Raw genomic sequence first — 13,498 nt, 5'->3', positions numbered from 1 at the left:
AATTAACTTAGGTCTGATTAAGCATGTCAAAGCATAGCCAAACTACTCCCAGTTTATATCATTATCAGCTACTCCTCACTATCTGTGACCACCATTGCTCTGTGTGCACATCCACAACACAAAAGTTTAATGCTCTCATGAAGTGGAGTAACCTACTTTACACACAGGCAAACACAGCCTTTGGCAGCTCTTTGTGGTGCGTCCTCGTGAAGATGCGAGGAGGCTTAGAGAAGAAGGCACAAAGTACCACTGTCAGGTGCTCTTGTGGTGGTACTCGGGGCATTATGAGGACCTTTCCACCATGGAAAGTGTATTTATGGGCTCAGAGAGACCTGTGGAGTTCTGAAGATCCTCCAGGAGAACATGATCTGGGATGCTCTGATCTACACAGAGCAAATGAAACAAAAGACCGGGGCACGTAGAGATAGGGTTGATGTTCTCATGTGCCAGGGCTGCACTCTGGGATTTTGTTAGCTGAGCTCCGTCTCTTCCTTGTTTAAGGTGAACAGGCAAATTACAAGCAGAAAAAACTCTCCATTGCCAGCTGAAGCTGTTCCAGCCCCCTCCCACATTTTCTTCTCTGTCTTGCAGGGTGCCTATGGCTCAGCTGTGCTGGTATAAAACTGTGTGGTCCTGCTATGAACCAGAATGGGAGATCCAACCAGCAAAATTATCTCTTTTTCTCTTCAAAGTTAGGCCATATGAATTCTGCAACTTTGTTCACAGAAAAAAACCCACACAACAAAAGCTAAACAAATAAACAAAACCAAAACAGTAGAGAAACACAGTTAAATTTTGTTCCATAACAGTAGGAAATAAACAGTGGAAGATGGATATGTAAAGCTGGTCATACATGGATCCCTGTGCAGAACAGAGAGCTTACTGTGAATTCACACCCCTTTAATACTAACACTGCTACAGTATTTTAAGTTATTCCTTCAATTTGTGGTTCTGATTTAGCTGAAGTCAGCAAAGAAGTCCTTACTTTTTCCTAGTCATATAAGATTTGGCTCCAATGGACGAATGAAACTATTGGGTGAAACATTTAACTCTGTAGGATCTGCTGTGTCTTTCTAGAGGAACATTCTTACCACCCACTGCACTTGAGTGTCTCCCTCTGATTCACAGTTCAGCTGAGTATGTTTGTCCTGAAGACCTCTAACCTACAGCACTGCCCATGATGCCTCACTTAATTGCACAGCTGACTCACATATTGTTACACTGGGATGATGAGTATCAAGGTCAGATATTTCTTCCTCAGAAACAGTTGGCTTAATTGCAGGTGTCCTCTGATTATTACTGTGCAAACAAAAATGTGGAATAGCAAATATCCCGAGTTAGGATTAGTACAGCTGAAATACAGAATTCTGTCAGAATTCATTATCTAGTTAGGGACCACATTTTCCACTGCAAGATACTTCACTCCCAACTATAAACAATTTTTAAATCCTTAAAAAAGGACTGCAATAATTTTATTACAATGGAAATATCTTTCTACGCATTCCATACTCTAAAGTCTGAGTCTGTCAAAAGAAATTGATGACTGAGAGAAATGAAGTTTCATAGCCATGTATGAGAGCTTCAGAAACTGATAGAAGACCGAAGAGCTGTAAAATGGGAACTGCAGTGAACTTCATTACAGCTTTTGCTATCATTCCAGAGTTTTCTCCCTAATGGCGTGAACAAAGAATATGTGGTGTGGTGTGGTGTGGTGTGGTGTGGTGTGGTGTGGTGTGGTGTGTGGTATGGCATGGTATGGTATGGTATGGCATGGCATGGCATGGCATGGCATGGTATGGTATGGTATGTGAAGACCATCATGCTCGCAAGTAAAATGCACAAGCCTGACCTGGCATGAAATAGTTTCCCTCACCAAATGAGACTGTGTGTTGGTAATAGACCTTTCCAAAGAGTTTTGTCTCTTCTCTAGGGACTTTTGAAATCAGTGTCTCTTTAAAGCCTACTGCTCCGATTTTCCTGTTTAAAGCACGACTGTAGTGTTTACAGGCAAGACCCTTTTTCTCATATTCCTCTCTAATTTGGTCATGCTGTGCAAGTCAAGTTACATGGACTTACAAAACCTTTGAACTTCAGCACCAGCCTGGAGAAATGAAGCACGTGTACTGAGAGATTCACACTATTTAAATATTTTTTTCCTTTGTCAAAGATCCTCTCCATGTTTTAGACGATGCCACCATGGGACAGCAAGACGCCTCTGTTCTCGGTGATTTACTCTAGAAAACCAGGAGGAGGAGGAGGGAACGATACAGAACTTGCCCACGCGGGGGTGCGTGTGAGTAGCAAGGATGAGGCGGTCGCCGAAGTGTTTCGAAGGTTTTTCCACGGACTTCACCCAGCATTCGGTGGAAATAAACACCATACTGTATTTCTCTACGTGTATTCTAAACAGCACGGACATAATAACTTCATGCTCAAAAAGTAGTCACTTAAAGCACTATGTCAGACCAAAAGGATTTTTACCTACGACAGGAAGATGAGAGATCACTTGGATTAAAAAAAAAAAAAAAAAATTAAAAAAAGAGGACAGTGCAAAAGGAACAGAGTGCACAGCCTGATTTCATTAGGAGCTAGCTTAGGGATGCCAGTCCATGATACACAGAAAGACACCCCAAAGACCTTACTTTCATGTGTGTACTGCTGCAAAAAGGAAATGTTCCCTTAATAGCTAGTATAATGACAACACCACAGTGGCAGAGAATTAATCTGCAGAAGATATCGTCCTTGATTTCTTAAGGAAAACAGAAAGTGCATCTTGCAAATAGCTCACTAGGCATGAAAATCTAAAAAATCTGTAACAGGCAGAGAAAGCCACGCTGGAGCAATAGCATCCTGCGAAAATATTAGTTGTTAAAACTTATCAAAGAAAGAAGTGAAACAGCTTGAAACAGCTTGAAAATTAGGTAAGGTCTATCAGTTTTAAAGCTGCTGCAGGCTGTTTGTGCTGTTTTCTTCTGAGCCTGAGCACATTGCTTAAATTAAGAAGAAATAAATGAACTTTTTTATGTGGGAGAACACTACAAGGTCGTCTTGAGCTATCTCACAGACAGAACATATTTCTAATCCCTTGATGTTTTTACCTGACCTTGGAGATAAGAGAAGAATCTCAAAAGGAGCTAGCAGTAGAGAACTGTTTTTCAGTTATAAGAAAATTTTAATCCTTCTTGACTTGAACCCTTACAAATCAGGTCACGAGGCTTAAGCTAAAATATTACAACAATTCCAAGGCGAGGACATCAAAGTCTCCTCCTTGTTTCTTACTAATCAGTAGATAAAGGAAAGACTTCCATTATTTCAAAATTAGTGGGAGAGTTAATTATTATTAACTTGAATCCAGGAGATGAGTATTACATTCAAGAGCTGCAGGGTATGACTTTGATACTGAAGCAGTGGTGAATATGTAAGATGTGTATTCTTTTTGGTTACCTCTTGTTGTATTCATTCAGCATGTATTAGAGATGGGTTTGAAGCCAAGAGAAAATTTTAAGCAAGATACACTGGTAAGTGTTTCGATTTTGCCTCTTGTTTTAAGAGACTAAAACCATGAAACCTGTAGGGAAAGAATAATACAAGACTATTTTGGATTAAAAAATTTAAATAAGTATTTTCTATTTTGAAAGAGTAAATAAGGAAAGTCCAAGTTGTACAAATTGCTGAAGACCACATCCATGGTGTCTAATCCTGCACACACTTAAGTACATCTTTGCTTCCAATGTTTTCAAACATCTCACAGACACTGGAAGGATTCATAAAGTTAAGCGTTTAGGTTTTGAATGATATGAGTAAAGAAACACTTTACAAATACGACAAAACTGTTTGGTTCTTAGGAATTGTACTGGGATAAACTACCATCAGACTTAAAACTTAGCAACTTGACAACTATATCTCTTATAGGTTTTACGAATTCACAGGTATGATATTCTTCAGTTACATTTTGAAAAAGTATTAACAGTTGCCATTTCCTATGCAACTCCATCAGGCTATTTCATAACAGCATTGCAGTTCCATCAGGCAAATGGATTGTAAAAATGTGCTGCACAGCAGAACGGTTTCGATTTAAACGTATAGCAAGAAATTTCTGTGAAATAAGAACTGCATTAACAAAGCTGGCACTTGACCACAATTGACTTTGTTCTGGTTGCTGCAACAAGTATCACCTGCAGGGCCATTTACTCATGAAAACAGGCAGAGTAAAACTTGTCCCACTGCTGTCCCCAGGAGCCTCTGGTACAGGTACAGAATATACAGCCTGATCTCAGGTTCATGCTGCAGATCTTTTCTGTCATTCATACTTGTTATAAAAAGGTGAATCTTACATGTGTAGTGCCGCAGCAAATCGCTGATACTTGGGTACAGAGTTCCAGTTTCCTACTTTACCTCGTCTGTTCCTTGGCTTTCATGCAAAAGCATAGCTGTCAAGTAAGTCAGAGAGAAAATCCAAGTGAGGGAAGTGAAAGGGTGAGGGAAGGCTACTTTCTCTCTTAAAAAAATTACGCTTACATTTTAAAATTAGAGTCTATTTTAAAAAAACTCCTTTGTTGACATCTTCGAATGGACTGTCAGTGTAATGCTATCAAGGTTGCTGCATCCTTGGCCTTCAGGCAGGTATGCAGGGAGGGGGGTACAACGCTTTCCTCCCTCATTCCTTGGCAAAAGGATTAAGACTATCTGGCCTCTGTGTGAAAATTTAGAGAGGCAAGTTATAATGGACTCTTACTATGCATCCTAATCACAGGCAGCAAATACATATTTGATTCATTAAAGTTTCCATGTGTGGTTTTCTCTTTGATAACTCCAAAACCAAAGCTTCTCATTTCTTAGGAACTGACAACAACAAAAATTCAACTGTGTACATTTCACAGCAGTAGAGAAGATAGGTATCAGAGTACAGAATCAATTAGCCATTATATGGGGCTAATATAGCCCAAGTATGGGTAAGAACCACAATTAGAGCATGTATTATGAAGCACAAAGGTTTCAAAAGGAAGATACTATGAATTATTTTACTTAAAATAAGACAAAGTCAGATTAAAAGCTAGAACCAAAGAGAAACTTTATACGTTACCCACAGTTTCTTTTGCTAGCAGGTGGTTTATTTCTGCAGTGATGCTGTGGCAAGTTACAAGCTATTAAGCAGGGATACTGAAATCAGAATCCTGTCTGTGCAGGATTTCCAGCATCAAACCCAGAGATACCTACCTAATTGCTGCCTTAAAGCTTTAGCTCATCTCCTTAAGAAAACTAATTCAGATTTTACAGTTAGCAGACAGTTTTAGTCATGGACTAGAAAAGAAGGAGCAATGCAAATAATCTGTAAAATGTCAGGTATAAGAAACACTGCTGGATTTAGCAATTGCTTTTAAAACTATCTAACTTTCAATAATGCTACTATTTATGGTGTTTTCTGACTGTATGCAATATTTGTCTCACTAACATCCTATGTTACACTGTCTTTGAAAGTTGACTGAGAATTACATTCTGGTTGCACTCACTATAGCCCTGAAATGAAACTTAGGTAACTTTATATGAAGAGTCAGAAATTAAGCTAATGCTTCAGCTAAAAGCTGAGCTACGGCAAGGAAACTTGTAGCTCAGCCCCAGCTAGACCTTCTGTCAGCAGAGATCTTTGGCCCCAGTGGAGAAGATGAAAATGCAGTATCTTTGCCATCCATGATAAAATGCACCATTTCTTCTTAATTTTGGAATTCTACTTCTGTAGCGTTTATTCAACCTTGATAAGCGTGCTAAAGGAAACGTGTGTGGCTTAATTAGTCTCTGTGCACTTGGCTAAAGGGTGAGGGTGAGAAAAGGTCATTCAGAGGTTAATGGGTTTTCAATGCAGGAAAGGGTTAATAAATGCTGAGTGGTTTGCAGTGAGGGAGAGACTTCGAAAGAGAGTGCAGCAAAGACACTTTGCAGGCTGTTATTCTTTTGGCAGTTACTACCATGAAGTATGTTCCTAAGGGCCAGAAGAAAGATTTTTTTTAAAAAGAGGCAACTAACAAACAGGAAAATGTGCCATGCTGTTGTCTGCCAGGACACTGCCCTTCTGGGGAAAAAAATATTGATGGTACTAGGAGAGATTTATTGCCACACAGACCATGCACTGAATCAAAACATTAGTCTGTCACACTTTTTTTAAAAACCCACAGATAATCTCATTGCTGTGTTTCAGAAAAGGAGGGAGACCCTAAAGTGTCCCTTTAAGAGGCCTCTGGACAGGAGAGCTGCTTTTCCAGTCTCTCCAAGTATGCCTGCCATTGGGGTCACCATCCTTGACTGACTGGATGTCTCCTCTGTAGCAGATTTGTTACTGCAGGTGTTCGCAAAAGACAACAATGGGGTTGAAGGGTCTCTCACAATCAGTCCATTTCATCTGATCTGAAACCACAGACCTCTCGAGCTCAGACAGGCACCCTCTCATCAACCTTGCTCTTAGCGTAGGAAGAACTCTCTCCCTTTGTTGCCACATCAGCACAGGTTTGTGGCTGGAGACATGGGCACCTCCACATGTTCAGACGGCAGCAGAGTCTAGGATCTCTGCCATGAACACCCTAACTGAGAAAGCAAGGAAGGCAACAAATTGCCTTAAGGGGCAAGAGAGAGCAAAGAATACGCACTACTGCCAGAGGTGTACCAAGGGGTTGTTTCCACTGAAATACCAAAAAAGGTCATGAGAGTTTACGTAAAGACAACCTACACACACTCTGCTGAGGGCGAAGGCAGCCATCACCTCAAGGAGGATGCTTCCAAGACCTGTGCTCAGTTACCTGCATTCGAACACTGATGATTTATTTAAAAAATCTTCTTTGTAATCACTTCTCTCTGACAGGAAATAAGTTAAATGATCTCAGTGTTCAAATGTATTCAAATATTTACTAGCAACCTGTAAGTTCTGCCTGGATGGTTGAGAGGGTTCCCACTCCAAGTTACCTGCCCCACCCTTTCTGCAAGGAGGTCAGGGACTTTCTTTTTGCTGCTTGCCTAGCAGCTGCTGAACCCATCCAGTTTACCTTCAGTATGCTGGGCTCCCTACTGCAGTGGTTGCACATTAGCTGACACAACTTCCTTCCAACACGGATGCAAATGACTGCATGCAATGTTTCAGCTGAACTACAGCTCTTATTTGGGAGCTGCCCACAGCCCATGTTCCATTTTGCTTTCTGAATATCACTGTGACTTTTGGCCCTTACACTACTGGGAATTTAAAGTCATAGTGAGTCTTTTGTTCAGGCAGGTGACCTGCAGGCTGAACTGCTCTATCACTCTATCACCATGTTTTCTAAATGACAGACACAGCCCTTCAAAAACAGCCTCTACAGTTAACTGTGAAAATACCATACATGACTCATCTCAGCTGGGCATCTCTGTGAACCATGAATGGGAACCATGATTCCATACGTTAAAGCAATACACAGAGATAAATATAGCACTGTTCAGCAACTTTGCATTCGGGCTACTCCTGCCTGTCTCTGTCTGTGTGCCAGTCACTTGAATTAATACCCAGTGAAAACAGACATGTAAGGATTATGCTTCAGTCTGTGACTGAACAAGTTGCCACAGGCATCAAGTGGGCTGGAAGTTTCCCATGTAGCTCTTAAGTCCTTGAGCAGCAGAAGGAAGACCAATCGTTTACAATTTACCAGTAGATACTGAGTGACTCTCTAAACACAAATGTTCATAGTAACTGTAAGGCAGTCATCTGTGAATGAGAACACTTGTTGCTAGAGGCTTAGCTTCTACAGTTACCCAGTCTTTATCATTTTGGCCTTTCTCGTGTCTCCTTGTACTTCTGCTGATTTACACTGATAATACCAGACTCACTGTACAAATAGCAAAATGCAGGTTCTTTCTTCCATTTCCCTCAGGATGCTGTTGCAAAGGCTTTCATTCTGCATGTCTTGGTTCAGCTGATCCATTTTTCAAAGCCTTATCACTCTAGCATACAACAGCAGGGATCAGGTAACCATTACATTACTGGAGTTTCAGTGTTGCTTATACTGCTTCAAAGGGAACATTGCAAAAGGAAAGCTCCTCTTTGCCAGCTTCCAAACCGTTCAGCCCTGTTCAGATCCAGTCCTGGAAGCTGTTGAGAGTCCCTTATTGAAAGTGAAAATCAGAATTTTGCAGGACAAAGTTCACCACAGACTTCAGCAACCCATCAAACTCAGGGAGGAAAAAAGTAAACTTTGGCTTGCTGCTGTGCATGCTATATGTATATATATACACATTAATCTTAGTCTTCCAATCATGAGAATGAGAATAAAAATAAAGGCACAAGTAAAGGCTGCAGGATCAGTAAACTAGTCAATCTTTAACATAATTTTTTTTCCAAATGGTAGCACTTCTTTGTAGCACTCCTGCAGATTCTGAGTATCAGATCTTTCTTACTTTGATGCATCAACAAATGTTTCATTCCTACTCATTCTGTAAAAATTTGGGGCAATACTCCATGCTGAAAAGGCATCCTAAGTAGTCCTATTGTTGTGTAAATCACCCAGTGACTCCATTAGTAACTGCAAACAACAAAGTACAGGTCAGTATAGGATTTATCCTGACATTTGTCACTGAAATAACTTGCCTAATTTCATTCTGAGCATGCAAAGCTGAAGCAAATAAAGCTAATCATCTTAGCATGGTAAGACACCTGGCAGAGAAGTGGAAGCAGTGGCTGTACTAGTTACATTTTTTCCTAGAAGCGAGTGAGAACAAGCAACTGCAAAGGAAAACACCCCCCTCCACACACAGGGAGACACACTGCTGTGTGTGAAGTGCCCACAGCCATTAAAGGACTGCGCAGCACTCCTGCAGAAGCTGAACAATGGGTCACCAGAAGTGGGAGTTTCCAAACTAAGAGATGCATCTTGTTAATAGTAGACATACTTCTCCAAAGTGGTAGGCAAAACACTGCTTGATCAGCCAAATGTTTCCTCCTGCTACACATCCACATAGCTGTCACCTCTTCCAACAACAGTTCCAGAGAAAACTCAGGGTAGGAACACTTCCTCAAGGCAAGGCCAACAGCTTCAGCCTTCTGATCCGTGCAGGAACCTCTCTGGGGAAAGGCACATTTTATTTACAAGGAATTGCCTGAGAGGTCAGTTTAGAGAGCAGTTATTTTATAGATCAAAGGGAAAAGAAGGGAAATGTGCCAACAATCAGAATTACTATCTTCTGAGTTATGTGGTATTCTAATAAACAGGTCAAAGAAAAATTGTGCGAATAGGTCCTAAGCTGACTGCAATGGTTATCTGAACATTATTTAAAAAAAAAAACAACAACAAACAAAAACCAAAAAAACCCAAACCAACAAACCCCCCCAAAATAAAGCTTTCCAAAACAAGAATAGAAGCCAAGCAAGTTGAAAGAAGACCTAATCAGAAATTCAGAAGAAGAGAAATTCAAGGGAAAGTAAGAAACCTTGTTTGTTAGAATAAACATAAGGGCAGCCCTAGCACAAGTACCAGCAGGACTGTGTTAAATATAAACCAAAATAATTTATTTCTGGAAAAGGAAGTCAGTTAGTAGTAAGTCACAATGAAACACAATAAAAGAAGAAAGCTGTGATGCTAATACTTGGAGCAACGATTTAAGTTTATGAATATTCTTTATGGAGAAATTTTTATTGGAGCATGAGAAATAAATTTAAAAGACAAGCACTGATAGATGCACAGGATCAGAACTGAGCAGGACAACTTTACACAAATATTAGTAATTACTGTCATTAAAATAAAACCAAAACCTTATACATAAGGATGTTACAAAACTGATGCTTTCAAATGCTAGCATGGGGTTTCTGCGCATGCTTGGGATGGAAAAAATCAGTCTGCAAACAGAGGTAATAAAATGGGTGTTAAAACTAATCTAAAACAAGGGAAAAAAACACAACAAACCCCCAAACCCAGGAGAAGCTGGTAAAACAGTTTTCTTTGTTACCTAGCCGACACTGCAGGATTATAAAATATTACTCCTCATTAAACCAAAGGGAGCCTGTATCCATTGGCTCCAGTGGCTATTATAACAAAAAGTTGCCTCAGGCTATGCAACGATTTCAGTCAGACACTGTGCAGGCACAAAGGTCTGCCCACAGGGACCTAGCTGTGAGCTGGGACTTGACAAGTACCGCCTGCCATAGCGCCTGGCAGCACCCTGAATCAGCCATGCGCCGTTTTGCTAGTAAGGCACTACACTCCTGAACTCTCGGCCAGTATCACCTTCCAGGCTCTAATCCAGGACCTCTCGGACTTCAGGTTTCTTTACATCCTCCCTGGGCTACCCTTTAGTTTTTTACAAAATCTTTTCTTGAGATTTGGATTCTGAAGTTCAGCTGTCTGTCCACACAGTTTGGCTCTGTCCAAGCTTCTCCAGTTCCCACTGCTGGTGGAAACAAGCTGTTTCCAAGAATCCCAGAAGACTGAAACCCTCAGGTTCACACCTAAACCCTTCAGAACACTTTGGGCCTACATGGGCAAACAAGCTGGTAGTCAATTTGCTTAGTGTTTCTAGACACGTTGTTACTTTCACTTCAAGAAAGAAAGCCAAAACCATTAGAATAACCCCAAACTTCTTTGTAGTGCAGCATCTTTCCAGCTCACTGGAAGCTGAATTCCTTTCTTCTAAGCAGCAGAATTCCCTTCTCTCCACCCAGCCAGAGATGCTAAAAATTGTCAAAGAAAACAAATAGTTTGGCTCCTTTCTTTTTATAACTCTGCACTTCCCTTCTCCTCCCGTGATTGATACAGGGAGCTTACAGACCTCTTCCACAATTTTCTGCAAGCAAACAAGTTTTCTTCAGAAGCAGTTAACTTGTTTTTTTCCAGCTCGTATTTTGTGATAGAGAACAGGAGTCAGCAGGTCTTTACCACAAGTCTCACACCAACAACTCTGTGGAGTTTTACTGTAAAATCACAGCAAGAAGGCAAAGCAGCTGAAACAGGACCAGCAACCTGACAGCTACCTCTGGAGGCCCCCACCAGAGTCAGAAATCCACACGGCCTGCAGACTCCTAGATCCACCTTAGGCCTCCTCCTGAATTGCTGACCTGTGGCTGGACAGGAAGCTGCCCTTAAACAAATACACAAAGTGTGAACCCGCGCCCCATCCTCTGCTTTACTATTTTTACAACTGCAGCTAAAAAGTAACTGGTACTTTATAGTCTGCTGTGTCTCTCTTTGTAAAAGCAATGCAGGCCTCTACTGACGCAGCGAAAAGCAAGCATCCTCTCCTGCTTGTAAGCAAGACATGTCAATGATGATCCTTTTGTTAGTCTCAGTTAGCTAGTTTCGTACACTGGCAAAAGGATTTATTTTTTTGCCAGTACAGCCACGTTCAACTGAGCTATGTTCAGCTATAGGGGTAAGCAATCTTTCCAGGCTCCTTCTTAATCTACATCATTCATGTCAGCAAAACTTTTTCAGTGTTGATCACACCCAAATAACAGGCAGTCTCATTATGGGGCTGTTTCTATTTCAACTACATTTCCATATTGAAGCAGTGGTGAGGACTGTGTATTGTATTCAGTTTGTGGATTCTGCATACTTCAGCATATGTATGTATCATACAGAAAACCACGGAAAAAAGATAAAAGCAATTGCTAGCCTATAGTCTTCATAGTACCATATCTCAAAATAAGATGCTAAATGGAGAACACTGATTGTAACAGCACACCTAAATGCAGATGGCTAGAAAAATGTGTGACTAAGCCAAATGTCCGAGTGTAATTTCTTATTTCTGTTTGATAGCTCACTGATGCAGATCTTAGAGTTTTTGTTTTTAAGAAAGCCAACAAGCCCATAGCAAACCAAACCAAAAAGCTGTAATGAAGGTAAGTGAAGCTTTTTAGTAGGTCTGTAATAAATTACCAGTGAGTACAAATACCATAAAAGCTATGCTGACAAAAAAAGCAAGATCTCACTACATAACATATTAACTAAGGTGCAACCTCCCCTTTTTATATTCACATAGACAGGCATACAAAGAACTGGAGGGCCAATGTAAACATGAAGATTAATTAAAAAGACTCCTTCTGCTACATTCTTCCTTAATTTGATATGCTGAGGCTAACTCCAGACAGGGACAGATCACCTGTGCCAAGTACAAAACATGCTGTTTCCGTTTCCCAATGCCTTTAAAAATGAGGCAGTCTTACTTCTACCAAAAATTGTTCTTTACAACTTTGGATTGTGCAGGCTCTTAATTACTGTAACTTATTTTAATGCAGTCTGAATCATGAGATTACAGGTGGCTGTTTACACAGAACAAATTATACACTCTTTAAACACCTTGTGATGAATCCTAGTGTGGCTCTCCTTGTCATTTTCTTCAGAAAGTTCCATTTAGTTGGTGTTGTCATAAGTGTGGCTATGACAACAGGATGGGCAAGGAACAAGACAGAAGAAGCATTCAGATGGGGTGAAAAAACAGTACAGAAAAGGGGGCCAGATTTCAGCATTTGTCATGCTGTCAGCAGTGGGGAGAAGTAGGGCTGTGATATAACCACGCATTTCTTGATTAAGGGTATATCAGAAAAGCTATTTCAAAGCAGCTACAAATGGGTACCTCCATTTCAGTGAAACTAAGCAAAGTTGGCATCCAAGACAGCCTATGAGGTGGAGAGGACACTGTGAGGTTTCAGTTCCAGCTCAGCTGTGTGACCTTGGGCAATTATTGCTATGCACATTCCTGTACCCTATTTTATCTATCTATCTATCTATCTATCTATCTATCTATCTATGTTGTGAACTCTTCAGGACAGACCTCTTTCCCCACTGGTTTTAGGAAAGGTATCTGTGCAAATGGGCCATATTTCTAGCAAAGGGTAGGAAGATTTTAAAGGAGTAATGATCATCTATTACACCAGCTTTAATACATCCAGGAGAAGGACCTAAATCTTCGAACAGAGTGAATGATCAACTTAAAGTTTGAGAAATAGTGTCTCTTTGGAAAAAGGAAGTTTAAACAAAAAATCAAGGTTCCATATATTACAAACCCAAGTTTTCCAAAGCTTTAAAAGAAGGCTTGCAGCTTCAAATAACATGTACCGCCAAGGAAACATGCTTAATAATTAATAACAGCCAGCAGGTCTGCCGCTGCTGTCTTGTGCCTGCTGCTCCATACAACTGATTACAGAAATAAGCCACAGCAGGGTATGCATTAGGCAGTTATTGGTGCCCACATCCAGTGCACCGTTAGGGAGCATGCTAGAGGTTGAATATGTCTCCAACCACCTGAGAAATACTTCAGAAACTTAAAAGTGTGTACCCTCCTGTGTTTTGCCGTAACCAGGATAAGGCTCTTCCATTTCATAACTTACTTTCGGTAACTTTTATCTTGTAATTCTGACATCTAAGAAGGAGGGAGTGTCATTCAGCATATCTGTCCATGGTTTACTGTTTTGCAGGGCATTAAAGATGGAATACATTTCACTTGAGTAGGTGAAATACACTACAGACCTTTACAAAATTAATATTTCGCATGCTTA

The sequence above is a fragment of the Ciconia boyciana genome, chromosome 4 (genome assembly GCF_034638445.1).
Source record: "Ciconia boyciana chromosome 4, ASM3463844v1, whole genome shotgun sequence".
Taxonomy (NCBI): Eukaryota; Metazoa; Chordata; class Aves; order Ciconiiformes; family Ciconiidae; genus Ciconia; species Ciconia boyciana.
The sequence above is the reverse complement of the archived record's forward strand: the minus strand, read 5'-3'. Positions refer to the sequence as shown.